Source organism: Pinus tabuliformis, chromosome 9 (assembly GCF_031772625.1).
Source record: "Pinus tabuliformis cultivar Carrire ecotype Pingquan chromosome 9, CPIR1, whole genome shotgun sequence".
Classification (NCBI taxonomy): domain Eukaryota; kingdom Viridiplantae; phylum Streptophyta; class Pinopsida; order Pinales; family Pinaceae; genus Pinus; species Pinus tabuliformis.
In genome coordinates, this window is record NC_142307.1 from 1,056,037,080 (window position 1) to 1,056,059,748 (window position 22,669).

Here is a 22,669-nt window from a genome sequence, read left to right on the forward strand (position 1 = left end):
CAATCACCCTCCCTTGCAGTTCCCCCTTTTCTCAAAGGCACAAGGTTTGGGAAGCTTGTTCTTTGTTTGAGCCTCCACTTGCGAGCCAGTAGCCACGTTTGATGTCTCTTGATTTCATGTTGTTTTCTTCCCTTCTTAATTTTGGTCCCTAGCTTTATGGAGAAAAGGTGGGATTACTATGGATTGGTGTTCAAGCAGGACGAAAAGCAGTGCGAGTTTCGGGGGTGGCCACCCTATTTCTTCTCGGTCGTCATCCCCTGTAGTTCCCCCCTTTTTGCGAAGGAACGGGGTTGGGGAAGCTTGTTATCTGTTTGAGCCTCCCCTTGTGAGTCGGTAGACATGTTTGATAGCTCTCTTTCTTTCATCTTGTTTTATTCCCTTGTTCCTTTTGGCCCCTAGCTTTACGGGGAAAAGGTGGGATTGTTGTGGATTGGTGTTCGGGAAGGACAAAAAGCAGTGCGAGTTCCCACAGTGGCCACCCTAGTCCTTCTCAATCATCGTCCCCTGCAGTTCCCCCCTTTTTGTGAAGGCATGGGGTTGGGGAAGCTTGTTCTTTGTTTGAAGCCTCCCCTTGTGAGCCGGTAGCCATGGTTGATATCTCTTTCTTTAAGTTTGTTTTCTTCCCTTCTTCCTTTTGGCCCCTAGCTTTACGAAGAAAAGCTGGGATTTTTGTGGATTGGTTTTCGGGAAGGATGAAACACAGTGCGAGCTCCTAGGGTGGCCACCCTAGTCCTTCTCGATCATCGTCCCCATCAATTCCCCCTCTTTTGCGAAGGCATGGGGCTTGGGAGGCATGTTCTTTGTTTGAGCCTCCCCTTGTGAGCTGGTAGCCATGTTTGATCTCTATTTATTTAACCTTGTTTTCTTCCCTTCTTCCTTTTGGTCCCTAGCTTTACAGAGAAAAGGGGGAATTATTGTGGACTGGTGTTCGAGAAGGATTAAAAGTAGTGCGAGCTCCCGGGGTGGCCACCCTAGTCCTTCTCAATTGTTGTTCCATGCATTTCTCCCCTTTTTGCAAGGGCGTGGAGCTCAAGGAGATTGTTTTGTGTTTGAGCCTCCTCCTGTGAGGGGGGTAGACACCTTTGTTTCTCTTTCTTTCATGCATTTTTCTTCCTTTCCTCCTTTTGGCCCTTAGCCTTACATTTGTTGTGGGGGGTGCCCCTATTAAGTGTTGTGGTGGATTTTTTAATAATACGTGGAAACGAATCTCGACAATGGATATCTCGACTCTTGTTACGATGAAGAACGTAGAGAAATGCAATACTTAGTGTGAATTGTTGAATCGCATGAATCATCGAATTTTTGAACATAATCTACGCTCGAGACCTCAACCTAGGGAACATCTGTCTGGGCATCACATATCATTCAAACATGCTCCCTACAGTATGTTAGGGAGCAATGGAGATGGTTGTCCATGACCAATGTGGTGCGGTTGGCTGAAATACCTCGAGTGATGTTTCATGGCATGCATCGACGAGCGGTGATCTTGTCCCCTTGGATGGGCAATCGGTGTTAGCTGATGCAGGCTTTGTGTGGCATCGCTCAAACTTGCTTTGCTCTCTCTTATCCTCCCATCGGGTAGGGCGGATTTAGCTCCAACTTTGTGACCTCAGCTTAGGCGAGAACACCCATTGAGTTTAAGCATATAATTAAGGGGAGGAAAATAAACTTACAAGGATTCCCCTAGTAGCGGTGAGTGAACCGGGAAGAGCCTAGCATGAAAATCGGGCGGCAGCGTCGCCTAAATTGTAGTTTTTAGAAGCGTCCTCAGCGGCAGACCTGGGCCAAGTCCCTTGGAAGGGGTCACCTGAGAGGGTGACAACCTCATCGGGTCAGGACCCTATTACATCACGATGCATTGTCAGCAAGTTGGGTTGTTTGGGAATACAACCCTAATTCGGTGATAAATTCTATCCAAGGCTAAATACGGGTGAGAGACCAATAGCAAACAAGTACCACGAGGAAAAGATGAAAAGGGTTTTGAAAAGAGAGTTAAAGAGTTCTTGAAATTGCTGGGAGGGAAGCGGATGGAGGCTGTTGATGTGCATCGGTCGGATGTGGAATGGCTTAGGCTAGTCCGCCGCTCGACTTGAGGTGAAAACCAACACGGGATATTGCATCGTCACAAGTGTGGGTGGATTACTGCCTGTCAGTTTGCTGTTGTAGTTGTTGAGGAACAAAGCATGCACCCTTGTGGCAGACCATGTGCACCTACGTGCTTGTGGTGTTGGTTGGCGGGCTTTCCATTCAACCTGTATTGAAACATGGACCAAGGAGTCTAACATGTGTTCGAGTTGGTGGGTTTGAAGACCTGTGAGGCACAAGGAAGCTGACGAGCGAGTTTTATCGGGTAAAGAAAATGATTAGGAACACCAGTGGTGTAACGCCCTTGAACTATTATCAAACTTTAAATAGGTAAGAGGGAGCAACTGCTCCATTGGGCTACGCCATGGAATCAAGAGCTCCAAGTGGGCCACTTTTGGTAAGCATAACTGGCGATGCAGGATGAACCAAAAGTCGCGTTACGGTGCCGAACTGCGTGCTATCCTAGATCCCGCAAAGGGTGTTGGTTGATTAAGACAGCAGGACAGTGGTCATCGAAGTCGAAATCTGCATGGAGTGTGTAACAACTCACCTGCTGAATCAACTAGCCCTAAAAATGGATGGCACTGAACCTATACACAAGGGTCGTTGAGAAACCTCGGGCGTGAGCTTGGGTGGATTGACCCCCGGTGCAGATCTTGGTGGTAGTAGCAAATATTCAAATGAGAAATTTGAAGACTAAAGAGGGGAAATTTTCCATGTGAACAACACTTGGACATGGGTTAGTCAATCCTAAGAGATAGGGAAGCCTTGTATCAAGGGGTGCACTCTGCATAAGCATCGAAAGGGAATCGGGTTAATATTCCTGAACTGGAACATGGCGGTGGGCAGCAACATTAGGAAATCCGGGGACGTTGTCGGGGGCCTCGAGAAGAGTTGTCTTTTCCTTTTAACAGCTTTCCCACCCTGGAATCGGTTCACCCAGAGATAGGGTCCAGTAGCTGGAAGAGAACCACACACCTTATGGTGTCCAGTGCGCCTTCAACGGCCCTTGAAAATCTGGAGGACCAAGTACTATTCATGCCCAGTCATACTCATAACCGCATCAAGTCTCCAAGGTGAACAACCTCTGGTCAATAGAACAATGTAGGTGAGGGAAGTCGGCAAAAAAAATTTGTAACTTCAGGAAAAGTATTGGCTCTGAGGACTGGGCCTAGGGATCTGCGCCCTCAACTCGTGGGTTGTCGGCAGTTTTCCCGAGATGCTCTCATGGCGAGTGTGGGCAGTCGCTTGCTGATTGGGCTATGGGCGTAGAATTCCCCCTACCGGGGGTTTTTCCCTAGGTGTCGAACAGTTGACTCAGAACTGGTATGGACAAGGGGAATTCAACTGTTTAATTAAAACAAAGCATTGTGATGGTCCCTGAGGATGTTGACGCAATGTGATTTCTGCCCAATGCTCTGAATTGCAAAGTGAAGAAATTCAACCAAGCATGGCTAAATGGTGGGAGTAACTATGACTCTCTTAAGGTAGCCAAATGCCTCATCATCTAATTAATGACATGCATGAATGGATTAACAAGATTCCCACTGTCCCTATCTACTATCTAGAGAAACCACAACCAAGGGAACGAGCTTGGTAGAATCAGTAGGGAAAGAAGACCCTATTGAGCTTGACTCTAGTCCGAATTTTTGAAATGACTTGAGAGGTGTAGAATAAGTGGGAGCCGTTTTCAGCACAGGTGAAATACCACTACTTTTAACATTATTTTACTTATTTATTGGGTCAGAGACAGGGCATTGTCCCTGTTTTTGGCCTTAAGGCATGTTTCGGCGGGTCGATCTAGGCGGAAGACATTGTCAAGTGGGGAGTTTGGTTGGGGCAGTTTAGAAATTTGAATAATATAACACTTATTCACAGAGATTATCCTGATTATACACTATTTTTGGAATGCATGCATAATACATAACCTCCTCTACCATTGATCATAAATTTGTGGAATTAAAAAAAATCACATGCGCACATTGAAACATCAATCACACATATCAACACAGTATGTAATGGGGAGAGAATTCAGCTGAAAACCCCCAACTATCTGTATATTATAATGATAGAGAACATGTAACAATACATAGTACAATACTCCTCACAAGTACTCAGTACTATCTCCACATGCTACACACAAACTAGATCAGATTTGAACAAGTCACGGGTTAAAATCTCCTCCACCGTTTGCCCCCTCAACTGCGCAATCCAAGTTGAGAATAGATCAGATCCAAGTTTGAATTCCCTTGGCTTGTACTGCACAATCCTCATTTGCAATCTCAATCAATGATTGTGCAAATCTCATGCACAGCTATAGTCACATTTGATAGTAGTCTCACCCTTTCACCCACATCTAACACTTGTCTCCATTGAACTGTCAATGCACTGAGTTAACTGATGTATTATTTAGTTGATTTATGAGTTAATAATTAGTGAATTAATTAATAATTAATTCACATCACTCATCACTAGTGTATTTGGCAGTTAGACTAAATACAACTAGTTCAACTAAGTCAAACTAAACACAACTCCATTAACTCCTCAATCAACTCCACCAAACTCAATCACTTGAGTTCTCACTGAATTCCATCATGCAATAGCTCAACTAACCAATAGGAAAATTGTATTTCCTTATGGAAGTTGCGTGTGCCACATCCGTAGCTCGAACTAAAGTGCTGCAAGAGGATAAGATAATGTTTATAGTCCAAATATTATTAAGAGCTAATAATATTCGACTGTTCTATTTTTTGACTGGCAGTCTAAAAATAGACTCTACCCATATGTCTAAAAATAGAATTCCATCTATTTTTACCAACATGACCAATCATCCATAAATAGCATCCTGCAACTCATAGACCATGATCCATATTTCTAAAAATAGACATGGTCTAAAAATAGACTTTGCACCAAAAATAGCCTACGGGCCCACTTAGTGAAGGCAACTTCTTTTCACTAAGCTCCATTACCTTGTTGCATTTTCAACACTCCCTCTCAACAAGAAATGGATTATCTACAACCCCTATCTTGCCTCTGTGGTATGCGAATTTGCTCCTAGTGAGCGCCTTCGTCAAGATATCAGCATCCTGATCCTCCATGGGAATGTATGAAAGTAACATGATTCTCCACTGTACACAATCTCTCATATGATGGTACCTGATGTTGATGTGCTTGGATCTATCATGAAATACTGGATTAGCCGAGAGTTTAATGCAACTTTGGTTATCACAATAAATCACAGTAGGCTCCAAGTTTGACCCGAACAACCCGACCAGGATCTTCCTCATCCATATAGCCTCACATGCAGCCAAACTTGCTGCCATATACTTGGCCTCTACTAAACTGAGTGCCATGGATCTCTGCTTCCTGCTGTACCAAGAAACTGCTATCAACCCGATAGCGAAGATCCCTCCAGATGTGCTATTTTTGTCCGTTGGCCTCCCTGCCAAATCTGCATCCGTGAAGCCACATAGCTTCACCTCATCCTCTTGTCTGTACCACAATCCATATCTCGATGTGCCTCTAAGATAACTCAATACATGCTTGTCTGCCTTCCAGAAGAGCTTGGGTGGCTTAACCATAGCTTGTGAAAGCTGGTTAACAGCATAGCATATATCAAGTCGTGAATTGACCAGATACATAAGCGACCCCACCAACTGTCGATAAACAGTGGCATCCACTACCTCTGCTGAAGTAGCATCCTCCTTCCTCCAACCTCTAGGAAGAGGAGTATCAACAGGCTTGCAACCATACATGTTGAACTTCTCCAGTATCTCTCGAGCATACTTACCCTGAGAAACAAATAGTCCATCACTGCGCTGCCAAATTTCCAATCCCATGAAATAATGAAGGAGGCCCAAGTCCTTCATCTCAAACTCTCTATCAAGATCCTCCTTGCATGAAAGTATCAACAGCTCATCTCCTGTCAAAATAAAATCATCTACATAAAGTAAAATGATTAGCAACTTACCCTCCACCACAATCTGGTATAGGCTAGGATCTACCTCACTCTTGGAGAATCCAAGTCCGATGAAATAATTGTCTATCCGTGTGTACCAAGCACGAGGTGCTTGTTTCAACCCATACAATGCTCTCTTGAGCCTGCATACATGCAACTCGCTGCTAAAAATCTCGAAACCTTCAGGCTGCTCTATGTACACCTCCTCCTCAATGAATCCATTAAGGAACACAGTCTTCACATCCATCTAATGGATGTGCCACCCCATCTGCACTGAGAGAGCAAGAATCATTCGTATGGAAGAATACCTTGCGACAGGTGCAAAGGTCTCCTCATAATCGATCCCCTCTATCTATGAGAAGCCTCGGGCAACAAATCTTTCCTTGTACTTCTCCACACTCCCATCAGCTACCTGCTTCACTTTGTAGATCCATCTCGAACCCACCACTGATTTCCCCTCTAGTCTTGGGACAATCTCCCATGCACTATTTCTAAAAATCAAGTCATACTCTTCCACCATGGCATCTACCCATGTGGGATCCTCCACAACTTCCTCAAAAGAGGATGGCTCAGTCATGACACATTTACTCACAAGAGCCATGTATCCAGTGTACCGATCAGGTGAGTGTCTCTGTCTACACTGTGTTGTAGGTGGTCCTACAACCTTCTCTGCATCTTGAGCCAGTCGCTCAACTTCTGTAGTGCGCTTTTGACATCTGATGGTTTGCGCTGCATGAGTGGTCTCTTACACTCCATGAACTTCATCTTGTGGCTGATCCACATCCTGAAGCTCATCCTTAGGAACTAATAGCTCCTCATTTGCATGCAAGTGTGGCTCCCTCTCAAGTGAACACTTCATGGCTTTCTCCTCCTAAAATTTGATATCCCGTCGCACAACAGTCTTGCGACTGTCTGGAAAATACACACGATAGTTGTGGGGCATATCTGTGTACCCCACAAATATCCCAACCTCTGCGGTTGGCTCCAGCTTCTTCCTGGCATCCTTCGTCACATGCATGTAAACAGGAGAACCAAAAATCCTGAAATGGGAAATATCAAGCCTCTTACCAGAATAAGCCTCCTCGGGTGTACTCATGCCAAGTATCTTATGAGGACAACGGTTCTTCACATATACTATAGTATTGCATGCCTCCACCCACAAGTGAAGGGGTAGGCCCTGATCATGCAACATCGCCCATGTAGCACCCAGGATCATTCTGTTCTTCTGCTCAGCAACCCCGTTATGCTATGGGTTATGGGGAGCTATGAGCTCTCTTCGAATCCCTTCTGCGCTGCAGAAGTCCTTGAACTCGCCACACATGAATTCACCATCATTGTCACTCCTAAGAGCCTTCACCTTCTTCCCCGATTCCTTCTCGACCAATGCTTTGAACTCATAGAACTTTGATTATGTCTCACTCTTCTTCTGCATGAAGAAGATCCAACACTTTCGAGAGAAATCATCAACAAATATCACATAGTACTTGTGCTTTGCTGTCGAAGCTACTGAGAAAGCTCCACACACGTCTATGTGAATTGTCTCAAGATTCGTCGTGGCATGACTATCCTTCTTGTGAAAGGTGGCTTTCACAAATTTTCCCAAAGTACAACCCTTGCACTGATCTGACTGCACAAGAGTGCCTTTAGGAAGCCCAGTAGAAATCTACTGCAGTATATTCAAGGCTCCATGGTGAAGGTGGCCCAATCTCCGGTGCCACAACTCGCCATCATCCTGGCTCACCAATCCTTCTACCTTGCATGCCATTGTTGCACAAACATCTACATGCAATTGATAAAGGTTCTTGACTTGAACCCCTATCTTTCGGGTTTCTCCAGTTGTCTTACTACGCAGGAAAGCCTTTCCCTCACTTAAGACAACATCATATCCCTTTTCTTCTAACATTGCCACAGAGATAAGATTCTTCTTCAATCCTGTAACATGCATCACTTCCTTTAATACGAAGGGTTTACCAGACTCCCTCTCAAAGGAAATGGTACCGATATCGGTCGCACTGTATCTACCATCATCACCCATCTCGATGTGCACTCCAAGATCTTTCTCATCCAGATCAAAAAACAAATCTCGATCTCATTTCATGTGAAAAAACGCACCACTATCCAAGAACCATACCGATCCCATCACACTTGATACCAAGCATGCGATTAGTGAAAAATCCAGCTCAAAATGTGAGGCTAAGGCCTCTCCCACTGCAGATCCAACAACTTGCTTATTTTTCTTCTTCTGTAGACAATTTGTGGCATAATGTCTGTGCTGGTGATAGTGAAAGCACTTCACCTTGGACATGTCCTGCTTCTTGCCTTTCGCACTGGAATGAGAAGCTTTCTTGTTCTTCCCATTTTTTGATTTGATAGCCAAAGAGAAATTTTCTTCATCAGATGCCTTTGATGAAGATTCGTCCATGGTATTCCGCCTGATCTCCTCTTGCACAAGATCAGACCAAAGTCTCTCCCATCCTGGCAATTTCTCCCGACCATTAATAAAGTCCTAATAGGAATGCCAACTCTTCAGAAGACTAAGGAGAGCCAAGCTCACCAAGTCCTCATCATCGACAGTCACCCCCACACTTCCCATCTCATCCCAGTATTGGGTGAACTATGTGAGATACTTGGGCATACTGTCTCCTTTCTCACACTTAATGTTTTTGAGTTTATCCTTGAGTGCCAACTTCCTCTGGTCACTCTTGCTTTGGAATAAATTTGTCAATGCTTTCCACATCAGGTATGGAGAAGCCTTTCCATGTAGGCTGGATACAATGTGATCCTTCACGCCCTCCAATGGAATCCGTCGACACTTTGCTGTATTCTTTTGCCAAGCCTCAACTTGAGCAGCATCAGTAGGTTTTGGTACCTCAGCATCTATGAACTCCTTCAACCCATTGTCATCTAACACTGCCTCCATCCTATCTTTCCATGCAATATAATTCAAGTTGCCTTCAAGGGCATACTCCAATCACAATCTGTTGAAAGACATTTCAACTTTGACACCAAGAAAACATTGTTGCAAATTCGAATTCCACCAGCTCAAAACTCAACCGATTCTAATCTAAAATTTGTGAGAACAAAGTATTTCTCGTACAAAGATTGACTGTATGGGCATTTACCAGATATCTCACCTTCCAAAAGAAGGATGAATCCAGAGGCTACCTGGCCTGATTACAAACTTTGCCTGAAGAAATAAAAAGTAATCATTTTCTAAATAATAGATCTGATGATCAACTTCGCTCTGATACCATGTAGAAATTTTAATAATATAACACTTATTCACAAATATTATCCTAATTATACACTATTTGCAGAATGCATGCATAATACATAACCTCCTTTACCATTGATCATCAATTTTCGGAATTAAAAAACAATCACATGCGCACATTGAAACATCAATCACACATATCAACACAGTATGTAATGAGGAATGCATTCAGCTGAAAACCCCCAACTATCTGTATATTATAATGATAGAGAACATGTAACAATACATAGTAGAATACTCCTCACAAGTACTCAATACTATCTCCACATGCGACAAACAAACTAGCTCAGATCTGAACAAGTCACGGGTTCAAATATCCTCCACTGTTTGCTTGCCTCTACTGCGCAATCCAAGTTGAGAATAGATCAGATCCAAGTTCGAATTCCCTTGGCTTGTACTATGCAATCCTCATTGGCAATCTCAATCAACGATTGTGAAAATATCATTTACAGCTATAGTCACAACTGATAGTAGTCTCACCCTTTCACCCACCTCTAACACTTGTCTCCACTGAACTGTCCATGCACTGAGTTAACTGATGTATTATTTAGTTGATTTATGAGTTAATAATTAGTGAATTAATTAATAATTAATTCACATCACTCATCACTAGTGTATTTGGAAGTTAGACTAAATACAACTAGTTCAACTAAGTCAAACTGAACACAACTCTGTCAACTCCTCAATCAACTCCACCAAACTCAATCACTTGAGTTCTAACTGAAGTCCATCATGCAATAGCTCAACTAACCCATAGGAAAAGCGTATTTCCTTCTAGTAGTTGCATGTGCCACATCCGTAGCTCGAACTGAAGTGCTGCAAGAGGATAAGAAAATGTTTATAGTCCAAATATTATTAAGAGCTAATAATATTCAACTGTTCTATTTTTTGACTGGCAGTCTAAAAATAGACTCCGCCCATATGTCTAAAAATAGAAGTCCATTTATTTTTACCAACATGACCAATCATCCATAAATAACATCCTGCAACTCATAGACCATGATCCATATGTCTAAAAATAGACATAGTCTAAAACTAGACTTTGCGCCAAAAGTAGCCTGCGGGCCCACTTAGTGAAGGCGACTTCTTTTCACTAAGATCCATCATCTTGTTCCATTTTCAATAGGCAACACATCTGTTAAAAGATAATGCAGGTGTCCTAAGATGAGCTCAATGAGAATAGAAATCTCGTGTGGAACAAAAGGGTAAAATCTCATTTTATTTTTATTTTTAGTACAAATACAAACCATGAAAGCGTGGCCTATCAATCCTTTAGATTTTCGAAATTTGAAGCTAGCGGTGTCAAAAAAGTTACCGTAAGGATAACTGGCTTGTGGTAGCCAAGCATTCATAGTGACATTAATTTTTGATCCTTTGGTGTCAGCTCTTCCTATCATTGTGAAGTAGAATTCACCAAGTGTTGGATTGTTCACCCACCAATAGGGAACATGAGCTGGGTTTAGACCGTCATGAGACAGGTTAGTTTTACCCTACTAATGAACTGCACTTCAATAGTAATTCAACTTATTACAAGAGGAAATCTTGATTCACACAATTGGTCATCGCGCTTGGTTGAAAAGCCATTGGCGCGAAGCTACCGTGTGTCGAATTATGACTGAACGCCTCTAAGTCAGAATCCACGCTAGAAGTGGTGGATGTCACTCTTCAACTGTATCTCTACCCACAATAGGGGCATCACTTTGTCGCCCCCGGGGCCCTGTGTCATGTGCAAACCGTGATCGTGAAGCATCTCGGTCGGGGCAGCTTTGAAGTTCAATTCCAAATGGTCGTTGAGAAAAATCCTTTGCAAATGAATTAAATACGCGACGGGGTATTGTAAGTGGCAGAGTGGCATTGCTACCATGATCCACTGATTCAGCCCTTTGTTACCTTGATTCAAAGCTTCACTCTTGTCACAAAAAAATCTGAACAACCCTCCCACTCTCGTGCCTTTGCCTCTTCCTATAGATGATAACTTTTTATTGCTTGGGGGCAGGAAATTTGGGGTTTCCACATTGCGATGGAAAAGGTGCCAAAGCTCGGGAAAATTTGGGTTTCCATGTCGCACTCCGGCACCCAAAAATTTTGGGTTTCCATGTCACACCTCGGTGCCAAAAATTTTGGGGTTTCCATGTCATGCCCTGGTGCCCAAAATTTGGGGTTTCCACATTGCGACGTAAAAGGCACCCAAGCATGGGAAAAATTGGGGTTTCCATGCCGCGCCCGGCACCCAAAATTTGGGCTTTCGACCTAGTGCCTAAAATTTGGGGCTTCCACGTCGCACCAAAAATTTGGGGTTTCCACTCGGTGCCTAAAATTTGGGGGTTCTGCTCGGTGCAAAAAAAATTGGGGTTTCCATGTCGTGCCCAAAATTTGGGGTTTCCACCCAATGCTTAAAATTTGGGGCTTCCGCCTGGTGCAAACAAATTTGGGGTTTCCATGCCACACCCAAAATTTGGGGTTTCCAAGTTGCACCTTGGTGCCCAAGCCTAGGGAAACTTGGGGTTTCCATGTCGTGCCACGACAAAAACCGGTGGCGCCCAAGCCTGTGGAAACTTTGGGTTTCCATGTCGCGCCATGACTGAAACCAGTGGTGCGCAAACCTGGGGAAACTCGGGGTTTCCATGTCATACCCTTGATGGAACCACAAGTTTCCACATTTTAAGGTATGATGGAAACACGGGGTTTTCAAGAATGCCCCAACACGGGGAACCTAGGGTTTCCATGACGATGCAAACTAGCTCGCAAGTCTCAGGAACTTGGGGTGTTTCGGAACCGTTGACCAAGTCTAGAGAACTTGCGGTTTCCATGTCGTGGCGCGGCTGGAACCACCGACGGAAACCACCCAAGTTTGGGAAACATGGGGTTTCCATGTCGCGGCACACCCTGAATTGCCTGAGAGTCCATGGAACTTCAAATTTCCATGTCATGGGGCAATGAAAAGCTACTAAATTCTGGGGAACTCGGGGTGTCCATTTCACGACGCGATGGAAACTACTACCCAAGTTAGTGGACACACGGGGTTTCCATTTCACATCATGACAAAAATTGCTACCCAAGTCTAGGAAACGCGGGGTTCCCATGTCGCTCGTGCTGTGGCTAAAACTGCCACCCAATTCTGTGGAGCTTTAGGTTTCCATGTCATCGTGCGATAGGGAATGGCTGCCCAAGTTTGGGGATTTTTGGGTTTCCATGTCATCGCGCGACAGGGAATGATCACCCAAGTCTACCGAACACGAGGCTTTCCATTCCGTGGCATGATGGAAACCACCCAATTATGGGAAACTCAGGATCTTCCATGTCCCGCCACAATAGAAACCATGACCTCGGTGTAGGGAACTTGGGTTTCCATGCCACGGAACAACAGAGAACTGCCCAAGTTCACGGAACCCTGGGGCTTCTGTTTTGTGGCATGAGGGAAACCGCCTAATTCTGGGAACCTCTAGGGTCTCCATCTCCTGCCCGGGCAAAAACTGCGGTCCCGGTGTGGGGAACTTGGGCTTCCATGTTACAACATGACCGAAATCACCAAAGTTTATGGAACTCATGGTTTCCATGTTGTGGAATGATGAAGAACTGCCCAATCTTTATGAACTCAAGGTTTCCTTTTCACGGCGGTGTGGAAACCGCTTGTCTAGACTGTCTCTAGAACATGGGGTTTCCATGCCTCGTTGCGATGGGAGCCATCAAAGTGTGGGGAAAGTGCAGTTTCCCTACCCTGCCATGATGAAAACTACCCAAGTGCACAAAATATAGGGTTTCCATGTCCCATCATGCCAGAAACCTCTACCACGTATGCGGGTGGGGGGGGCTGTCAAGTATTTGAGTCGGGAGCACCCGAGAGAGTCGAAAGACTGAACCCGTAGTATGGGAACCCACGATCGGTTATATGCGACTCGGGTGAGTGTTCAGTTATATGCGAAGACTTGGCATAACATTCACTTATGCAAGACAGTGATGGGCGCACTCATAGCAGGCGCACCGTGTTGGGCGTTGGAGAGGTAAATTCCCTCTACGGATAGAGGCGATCCCTACTAGCCCAGAACGGGTCTAGCAACAATCAGTCAATGCTACTATGCAAGTTCCTAATTGTAAGTAAAAGGTAGGCAATGGACACCTACTTGGATTCCAACGCTATTGTTTGATGAAGAGATGTCGCTCTCGCTCCTTCGCTCTGGCCGGTCACGATCCTCCACGATCTCCGCGGGTAGATACCTGCACACATGAAGATAAAGACAAACACAAGTGTGAAATCTAATAAAAGCAATCATACATCAGTCAGAAAGGATGTAATTCACATTAACTATTATAGAGACAAATGAGAATGGAACCATAATAGTAGTCATCTATTATTAATCAATAACAGAGAAGAGTACAACCAAATGTTCTGATGTCGATATCCTTCTCAAGAGGGTCCAGCCAGCAAGTCTCTTAAGCATTCACCCTTAGAGATAGATCTCCCAAGACAAGAACTCTCTCTCTCACACAAGCAACACTCCACAACCTTCCTTAAGCTATCTAGCAATTCCACACTTATCACACCAACTACCTATAGTAGCAGCAATCTGAGCACTGTAAACTCCACACAATCCAAAACTAGCTGCTCATGGTAATGGTAGAGGTTTAAATAGGAGAAGGAGTCTCCATGAATGGTGGAAGGATGAGCTTATCTTCAAGGAAGGTGGTTTCAAATGATGAACAGACATGCCATAGAAGGGAGGCGATACTCACAAGGCCAACAACCAAGTCTGGAGTTATCTGGAAGGCTAGCTGTTGGAACAAACTCGCCCAAACTGGATCAGCGCGGGTGCATAACTGGTCTGGAGCGCTGACATCGCAAAGTAATAATAGACAGGCCCATGTCAGTGCGACTTAATACAAACAGAGACTGCGCTGGTCATGAAATTCGACCAACGCGGAAAACTCGTGTGCTTCCACGCTGGCAGCGCATGTGGTCTGTTATGAAGCGCCAGTCAGCGCAGTTATTTTAATAACAGTCACGCTGATGATGAAAACTTTGGAAAAGTGGGTCATTTGGCCAGTTTAGAGAGCATGAGCTTGGTTATTGACACAGTAGGGAGACTGATAGGGAGGCAGTGAGAAATTACTGTGTAACAGATGCCCCCTAAAGCATGAAGACCGAGAGAGTGGGAGGGGTGAAATGATTTACAAAACTCGCTGAACTGGAACACCACCAGGAAGGACCGAATATCTCTGATAATCAAGTACATGCAGTCTAGGCATGGGCGCGCAGCCATCCAAAAGACATGCGAAGAAGGTCTGTGGAATGGACGCAGCCACCCAGCTAAAGAGACCATAGTAATGATAAGGTATGGTCGCAGCCATCCATGAAGACTCAGGTATGGGCGCAGCCATCCATCAATGAGTCATGTAATGATGATGATATTCCACAAAATCGCAGCCTGGATCATAACAGACAGAGATCCAGGGTCTTGCGCTCTGTCCCGACCCGAACAAAGTACAAGTCCAAGCATGTGAATACATGAGCTAAAGTCGAACATGCATGAACATCGTCTGATTACCAGTCAATGATGAAAACTGTTAACAGACGCGAGAGGTACCACCAATAATGAAAATGGTCCTCAAGGTACTATAGGTACAATCCGCGGCGTGTGAATCAATGAGCTGGTGTCGAACACCCGCAGAATCATCTGATCGGAGGCCAATGATGAAAACCTCGCGTCGAACACGAAGAACCTGCCATTGAGGCATGCAGGCTCTAAGGCACCTGAAGGGAGTCTCTAAGTCACCTTCCTGGATAATGAGCTGAAGTCGACAGGAAGTGACCTTGATCGAATGTGGGCCATAATGTTTCCCACATCATCGACACGAGACAGAGGTAAAATATTTTGTGTGAGACAGCAGGGGTGGTTGCACTGTTGCAGAGGTCAACTTCTCTCGAACATATCGGCGGCACGACAATGGATTTGGCAGTATCTGACATCAAATGAGCAGAGGTCACGGTGACAAGGTAATGAACAAATGAGAGGTCAAAACAGGATAACCCAAACCCACGGAGGCTAGTGTAAAACAAGATGAGAAATCCCCACCCGACACGAATGCAGACCAGTGCCATGTTCAAGAGCGACATACTGCCGACACGACAATTATTACAGTTCCATTTTCCCCACCATTTCTGGCAGGTACCCCGATTAATTTTGGATGACAAGCTTGACGGGGATAGCATATGCTTGGAGAGTGTCATTTCGACAATGCCCGATGTCATTAAGTTTTAACGAGTCTGACAAAGGAAAAACTCAGCGCCTTTTCTTGTTTAGAGAGTCTGAAAAGACAACGGAAAAGAAAACTCCAGGGGGGTCCTTTTTCGTAAAGTTGTGTCTCTCGAGCCCGAAAAAGTATAAAACAATGCTCGAAAGAACCGCCCGACCAGTATGATCGAGGAGTACTTTTCATAAATAGTGACTTCGACCCGAAAAAGTAAAAAAGCGGTCAGAAGTACGTCGTTTTGGGGCTAGTAACGAGTGCGAAACGACAAACACCCAACAATATTTTTAAGTTAAACGGTCGAAAAAAGAGCGTAAAAAGCGACCGCCCCTCATTCCTTTTAATGAGTCGAGAGGGAACCCGACAATCTTTTCTTGATTTATGTCGGAAAAGAGCGTGAAGATGAAATTGCGAGACCAAGTGTGTACAGGGCTATTATGACTCCACCGAAACGAAAAGCTGCACAAGAACACTACCCATGTAAAACCTGTTCGACATATTAAAAACATAGTAAAACATGTAGAAAATCATAGTACAACGACATAAGCATGAAATATATGGCAAAAATTTATCAAAAACCCACATTTATGAGTTACGATAGTCAAATATAGATTTTTTACCATAAATAGTGGGGTAAAAGAACTATTTTTACCATTGTTACCATTTGAGTTGTGGAGAACGTTGCGAAGCTGCGAAGTTGACGGAGCGAATTCCATCCCGTTCGGGCACCGTTCATCCTGCAACTTGTTCCAGGTAGGTTCTCTTCTCCCTGCGCTCCATTTTGAGTCTCTTTTTAAGCATTTTCATGGTGGGAGTTGGCCATTTGGGTGAATTTTTGGAGCGTTGATGCGCTCTCAGTCAGTGCGGAAATCCCTATCGGGTCCACGCTGATCGATAAATTATTACACAGACCACCTCCGAGTCAGCGCGGAAAACACGTGTGCTTCCGCGCTGACCCAGCGGAAAAAACAAAGGGCTGCCATGGTCAGCGCGACTGTTTTAAAAACAGCCGCGCTGACGCCGTAAAGATTTATTTTTTCAATTTTGAACGTACAAACTTTTATAGTCAGGCTTCTAATGTTTTTTAATGGCCATGCAGGGCACAATGGCATTTGTGTGGCAAGAGAGAGCCCATGATAACGAGGATATTGCTGCTTATGCCGATGTTGGGAGCCGCAATGCCATGCGGGCATGCAGATTTCTCAAATTCTTCCTCACTCCGCGCCTACGAGCGCAACCTAATCTTCTGGAGTTCCTGATCAGAGCCTGGAACCCAGTTGATGGTAAATTCACGATCCGAGGCCGTGACATCGAGTTCGATTCCACGGATATTTATTTCTTGACTGGATTATCCCGCCGGGGTGAGATGCCCATTCTGGAGGGGCAGCGTCCTAGCGGTGAGACCTTGGACATATTGATGGCTCGGGTGTGCCCACGGGCACGCAAAACACGGAGTGGAAAGGTGTCCATTCCGTCAGTGGATGACATCGTCCTTCGGAGCATACTTTTTATGGTGACCCGAGCAGCGGGCTCTTTGGCCAATCATGATACCTCAAAGACCCACCTACTACTGGCTCTCGAGTGTTTGCAACCCACAATATTCAACTGGGCGGCAGCGGTAACCACTAGCATGAAACGACAATTGAGCAACTACCGAAGCGGGGAGTCGAAGCAGTTCCGTTATGGGTCCATTCTAGTCCCGCTCATGATGGAGCGGGTGCCATCGTTACAGCTGCAGGACATGGCCCTTGATCCACCCAGGGGTCCCCGAGAGACGAGGGCCAGGCGATGGGGCCACATCATGCCGCGCGAGGTGGCGGCCACCCAGTGGCATGGGGGCATTATTTTTTAGAGTGGCTGGATTGCCAGGTTATCTTTGTAGAGGACTGGCCATATGCCGGGATTGATTTCAGAGGTGACCCAGACATGCCACTGCCTACGGGAGAGCAGTGGGACAATGGTGGTAAGCCACTTGATCTCTTTTTAATTTTTTATGTTTTGTAATGTTTTTTGATTTTTCATGTACATGCCTTGACAATTAATGCTATGATATGCAAATGTAGGACCAGTGAGACCCCTTGGTTTGGCTCCAGATGCGAGGAGAGAGGCGCAGGGCGACGGAGTTTTGGCCCTGGCTCCTCCGGGAGTCAACACGCCTGAGATTGTAGTGCAGAAGCTCGAGGGCTTACTGGAGGGAGTCCCAGATTACCAGGGGATCGAAGAGGTCCCCATAGCATCCCAAATTCACACAATGGGAGTAGAGCCCAGGATGCACCGCCTTTTGAGGCGGGTGGCACGGGCGGTGGTATGCTATAGAGAGCATAACCCACCACAGTAGTCTCCTAGGTTTTATTTCCACTGCTGTTTTCGAGAGACACGCGTCTCAGATGTACTGAGGACATCGGCCTTATTTTTGACATATACACTTATTTTTGAGCGTCTTAGTGCGCCACACGATATATATATACATACCGATTTTGGATGGATCTTGTTACATATGATGATGTTTTTATATGCTATGCAAATGCTCAGTACAAATGTAATCTCATGTATCAGTTGCATAACACACGACCCACATATTTTAATTTTTTGAATGCGAGCTTAAAAGCACACACAACATGCATGCAAACTATTCTTGGAAAAAGATTTTATTTACATATGCTTTACTCTATTTATTATGCTTTCTATGTCTTCTTGTATGATGTTTATCTATTTCGCAAATGCCTGTCTAACACATGATTTGCCAATGCATCAGTTAACGTGTTTAATCGTCTCGGAATATGTTGATATGTGATATAATCAAAATTTCTTTCTAACAATCTGACACGTAGATACAACCTTAGAATGCATTGGTCCCTGACGGACTATCGCCCGTTGAGTTGATGGATGACGAGCTGAGAGTCTAGGTTTACCACCATCGCACGAATGCCGAGATCAGCTGCTTCGGCTAGTAACTCAATTACGGTACTGTATTCGGCAACATTGTCAGTGGTACGACCCAAGCAGACTCCTTGAAGGTCTAGCAACTCTCCGTGAGGATCATAGATTGCCCATGCCACAGAAGACAAATTCCAAGTACTACGGTAGGCGCCATCAGCGAAACCAACATAAGGTGCACTAGACATCTGCACAAGAAGCAGAAAACACAATAAGAGGCAAACATGCCTTCACACCAAAGCAAAACGTGGAATCATGCACACATAACACACTAAAACACGCGTATGTACAAGCTGGGTGCACGAAATCATGCATAATATTTCTTCAAATAAAGCCCGTTGCGGGGCTTGTCGAGAGGGTTTCCTTCGTAATCAATCAACTCATATGTGCCCTTCTGCAAAACTCTCTTCACGATATAGGGACCTAGCCACATGGATTCGAGTTTTCCTGCCCCCAGCTTATCCTTAGCTTGATCATAGAGCAGTACTAGATCTCCCTCAACAAAGGAACGAGGTTGAATATTATGGTCGAAGTGAGCCTTGACTCTTTTCTTTTGCGCTTCGATAGCCAGAGAAGCTAAATGACGGGTCTCATCTAACCGTTCTAGGTAAAGAAGCCGTTCCTCCACCAGAGTGGTGTTGGGAAGCAACTCGACAGCTAATTTCAACGAAGGAATCTCACACTCAACAGGAAGGGTGGCCTCTAGTCCGTAAACAAGCTGAAAAGGAGTGAAACCGGTGGCATCCTTCACAGAGGTCCGGTAGGCCCACAAGGCAGGGAACAACATCAGATGCCAATTAGACTTGTGTGTATTGATGGTACGTTGAAGCATGGTGATCAAAACTTTGTTCACAGCCTCGAATTGACCATTGGATTGGGGATAGTACGGCGTCAAACTATCTTGATGCAAGCCTAGTTGGGTCATTAGTTCCGTCATCATGTGATTACGGAAATGTTTTCCGTGATCCGTGACGATCGCCTGGGGGACTCCGAAACGAGTAATGACATGATTAAACAAAAACTGCGCCGCTGTGTAACCGTCTTCATTCAGTGTAGGCATCCCTTCGGCCCATTTGGTGAAATAATCCACGGCAACGATGATATACCCATGCCCCCCGGCTGAACGAGGGTTACAGGACATATAATCAATGCCCCATTTGGCAAATGGACCTACGGTAACAACAGGGTGCAGTGGTGCAGGAGGTGCACGCATTTTCTGGTGGTAAACCTGGCATTCATGGCATGCACGGACGTCAAGAATGCAATCTTTGAAAATAGAAGGCTAGAAGTAACCAGCACGGAGAATTTTCTGGGCGGTAGCATATCCGGACATGTGGTTGCCACAAGCACCGGAGTGGCAGTCATTCAACACCCGCTCAGCCTCCTCGAGAGTCAAACATCAGCGGAGAACAGAATCAACACCGAGGTGGTACAGGGTATCGCCAAGAATGCGATAGGGTTGAGATTGGTGACGAATCCGCCGTCGAGCATCTTTCGACACATTGGGACGGAAGGAAGACGTCTACAAATATACTATAATGTCCCCATACCATGGGTCGAGGGTGCTGATGAGGAACAATGTTTCATTCAGAATATGCTCCTCCGAACGAGATGGTGCAGAATGAGAGGGCAAGGAACAAAGCAGTTCAGCAAAGACCAAAGACTTCTTAGACTTGGCCGCAGTAAATTCCAAGTCGAACTCTTGGAGGATTACAATCCATTTCGAGTATTTGCCCCCCAGCAGTTGACGCAACAAAATGTAGGTCGTTGGGTTGCAGTCAGAAATCACGGTCGTGGTGCGCAACAGGATATAATGCCGGAAACATTGAACGGCGCAGACAGCTGCCAATGCCAACTTCTCGACATATGCGTAGCGAGTTTCCGTATCTAGAAGGTTGCGACTAAGGTAATAGATAACGTGCTCAGTGCCGTCATCATCATCCTGCACTAGAACCATGTCGATAGTGGTGTCGGCGGCAGCTAGATAGAGAGTGTAATCACGGTGGTAGTTCGGCGGTCTTAAGAGCGGAGCCGAAACAAGGAGGTCTTTGAGTCACTCGAAAGACTCCTGGGCGATAGCATCCCAACGAAAGGGTGTGTCTCGCTTTAATAACCATGTGAAACCCTTAGCCACCTCGGCATAATTCGGAATGAATCGTCTAAGGAAATTAGCTTTGCCCTGCAAGCTCTGCAATTGCTGCAAAGAGGCAGGGGAAGGAAGATTCAGGATGGCCTCGACTTTGAGGGGATCCAAACGGATGCCTTCTCGGGAGACGATGAACCCAAGTAGTCGGCCTGATTCTACGCAGAAGACACACTTGTGAGGATTGAGTCGAATACGGTAGTGTCGATAGCGGAGAAAAATTTCGCGTAGATGAGAGGGATGGTCCTGACGCTTGACTGAATGAGCCGGAAGGTCATCTAGGTATGGTTGTACAATGTGACATATATCATGAAAGGTGTAAGACATTGCATGTTGGAAAGTGGCGTCGGCTTTCTTGAGACCGAAAGGGAGCTTCTTATAGGCAAAGGTGCCCCAAGGACAAATGAAAGCTGTCTTATGCTGGTCTGTAGGGGCTATGTTGATCTGGTTATAGCCAGAGAAGCCGTCCATAAACGAATAAATGTCACTTCCCGCGCAGTCATCAATAAGCTGATCGATGAAGGGTGTAGGAAAGTTATCTTTCGGACAAGCACGATTGATATCGCGATAGTCAACACAGACCCGGATAGTGCCCTGCTTTTTATTCACAGGGACTATATTAGACACTCAATCCGTAAGGGGAATGGCGTAAATGAAACCAGCTCTAAGAAGCTTTTCGACTTCGGCCTTGATGGCTGCAGCCTTTCGAGGGTGCACTGGGCGTAGGCGCTGACGAACAGGCTTAGCCCCTGGGTACGTTGGTATTTCGTGCACCACGATACTAGGGTCGATGTTGGGCATTTCCTCGTAGGACCATGCGAAGACATCACGGAATTCGTGAAATAAGGCAGTGTAAAGTTGAACCTCCTCAGGAGTACACGTGACTCCAATGTAAATGTTCTCGACAACCCCTGGTTTGACAGAGATGTCGATGGGTTGGGTTTGCGTGATGTTGCCCATATTGCCCTCAGAAGACACTTGATACAGCTGAACAGGTGTTTGGAGGGGCGGGGATGGGACACATGAAGCAAACCGCTCGAGGCATGCGACCATTTCTGAATGTGGAGGGAGAAACGAAGAGCGATGGTGGTGATCTGACCAAGGGAGCTCTTCGAGAGACATGGTCTCTATGATGGCTTCATCGGAGGGAAATGTTTCCTTCAGTGGATCCGAAGTAGCCTCATCACCCAGCCAAGGGAAATGATCATATGAATCGGGAACACTGCTTGGAAAAGCAAGTTCAGCAGGGGGAGCCGATGCAGCGACAATCTCGACGTAGTTGAGCTCAACAGGACTCAACGACATCATATCACCCCAAGAGTCTTCCTGATTCGGGGGAGGAAGGACCCATGGATCAGAACGGACTGAGATCATGTTGATAGGGGCAAATTCGAAGGTGGGAGGGGAAAGACTCCCATTAAAGTGGGATCTTTGAAAAGTCTAGCACCCACACTCACTAATGTCTTGGAGGTATGCTCCACGAATGGCACATTACCTTCAGAAGAAGAAGCGAAAAAGGAGAGCTGGTCCACTGTGACAATCTTCCCCTGGTGAGGGAAACGAACGACATGGAACAGGGAGGAAGCCACAGCTTGCATGGCGTATGTCCAGCTACGTCCAAGGAGGAGGTTTTAGGTGAGATTGGCGTCAACAACTTCAACCTCCAACTCTACGGTCTTCCCTTCTAAAGAGATGGGCAAGCGTTGGAGGATACCGTAAGGACGAGATTCTCTTCCATCAAAGGCTTCTAGGGTCGTAGGAAACTGGCTCAAAGTAGGGGAACCAATAGCCTTCCAGCAAGCAACAGACATGATGCAGGTTGAGGCACCTTCATCAATAACTGTACGGTGAATCGTTTTGCTATTGATGATGACCTGTATAAGGAAAGCAACTTGGTGAGGCAGTCTCTATGTAAAACCCTCAAGATCAAAAGAAATCAAATCTGAATCTGCTGGGTTGATGCCACCAATATCTGATAGCAAGGACTTCCTCTAGGAGGGGCAGCTCTGGAGGACTTCTAACGCGG

At 45.5% G+C, this 22,669-nt stretch overlaps 2 pseudogenes; both read left to right on the top strand.

Moving 5' to 3' along the window:
• Positions 1 to 1,203: 1,203 nt before the first annotated feature.
• LOC149152322 (5.8S ribosomal RNA) lies at positions 1,204 to 1,357 on the top strand (annotated as a pseudogene).
• Positions 1,358 to 1,627: 270 nt separating this feature from the next.
• LOC149152323 (25S ribosomal RNA) lies at positions 1,628 to 3,178 on the top strand (annotated as a pseudogene).
• Positions 3,179 to 22,669: the final 19,491 nt, after the last annotated feature.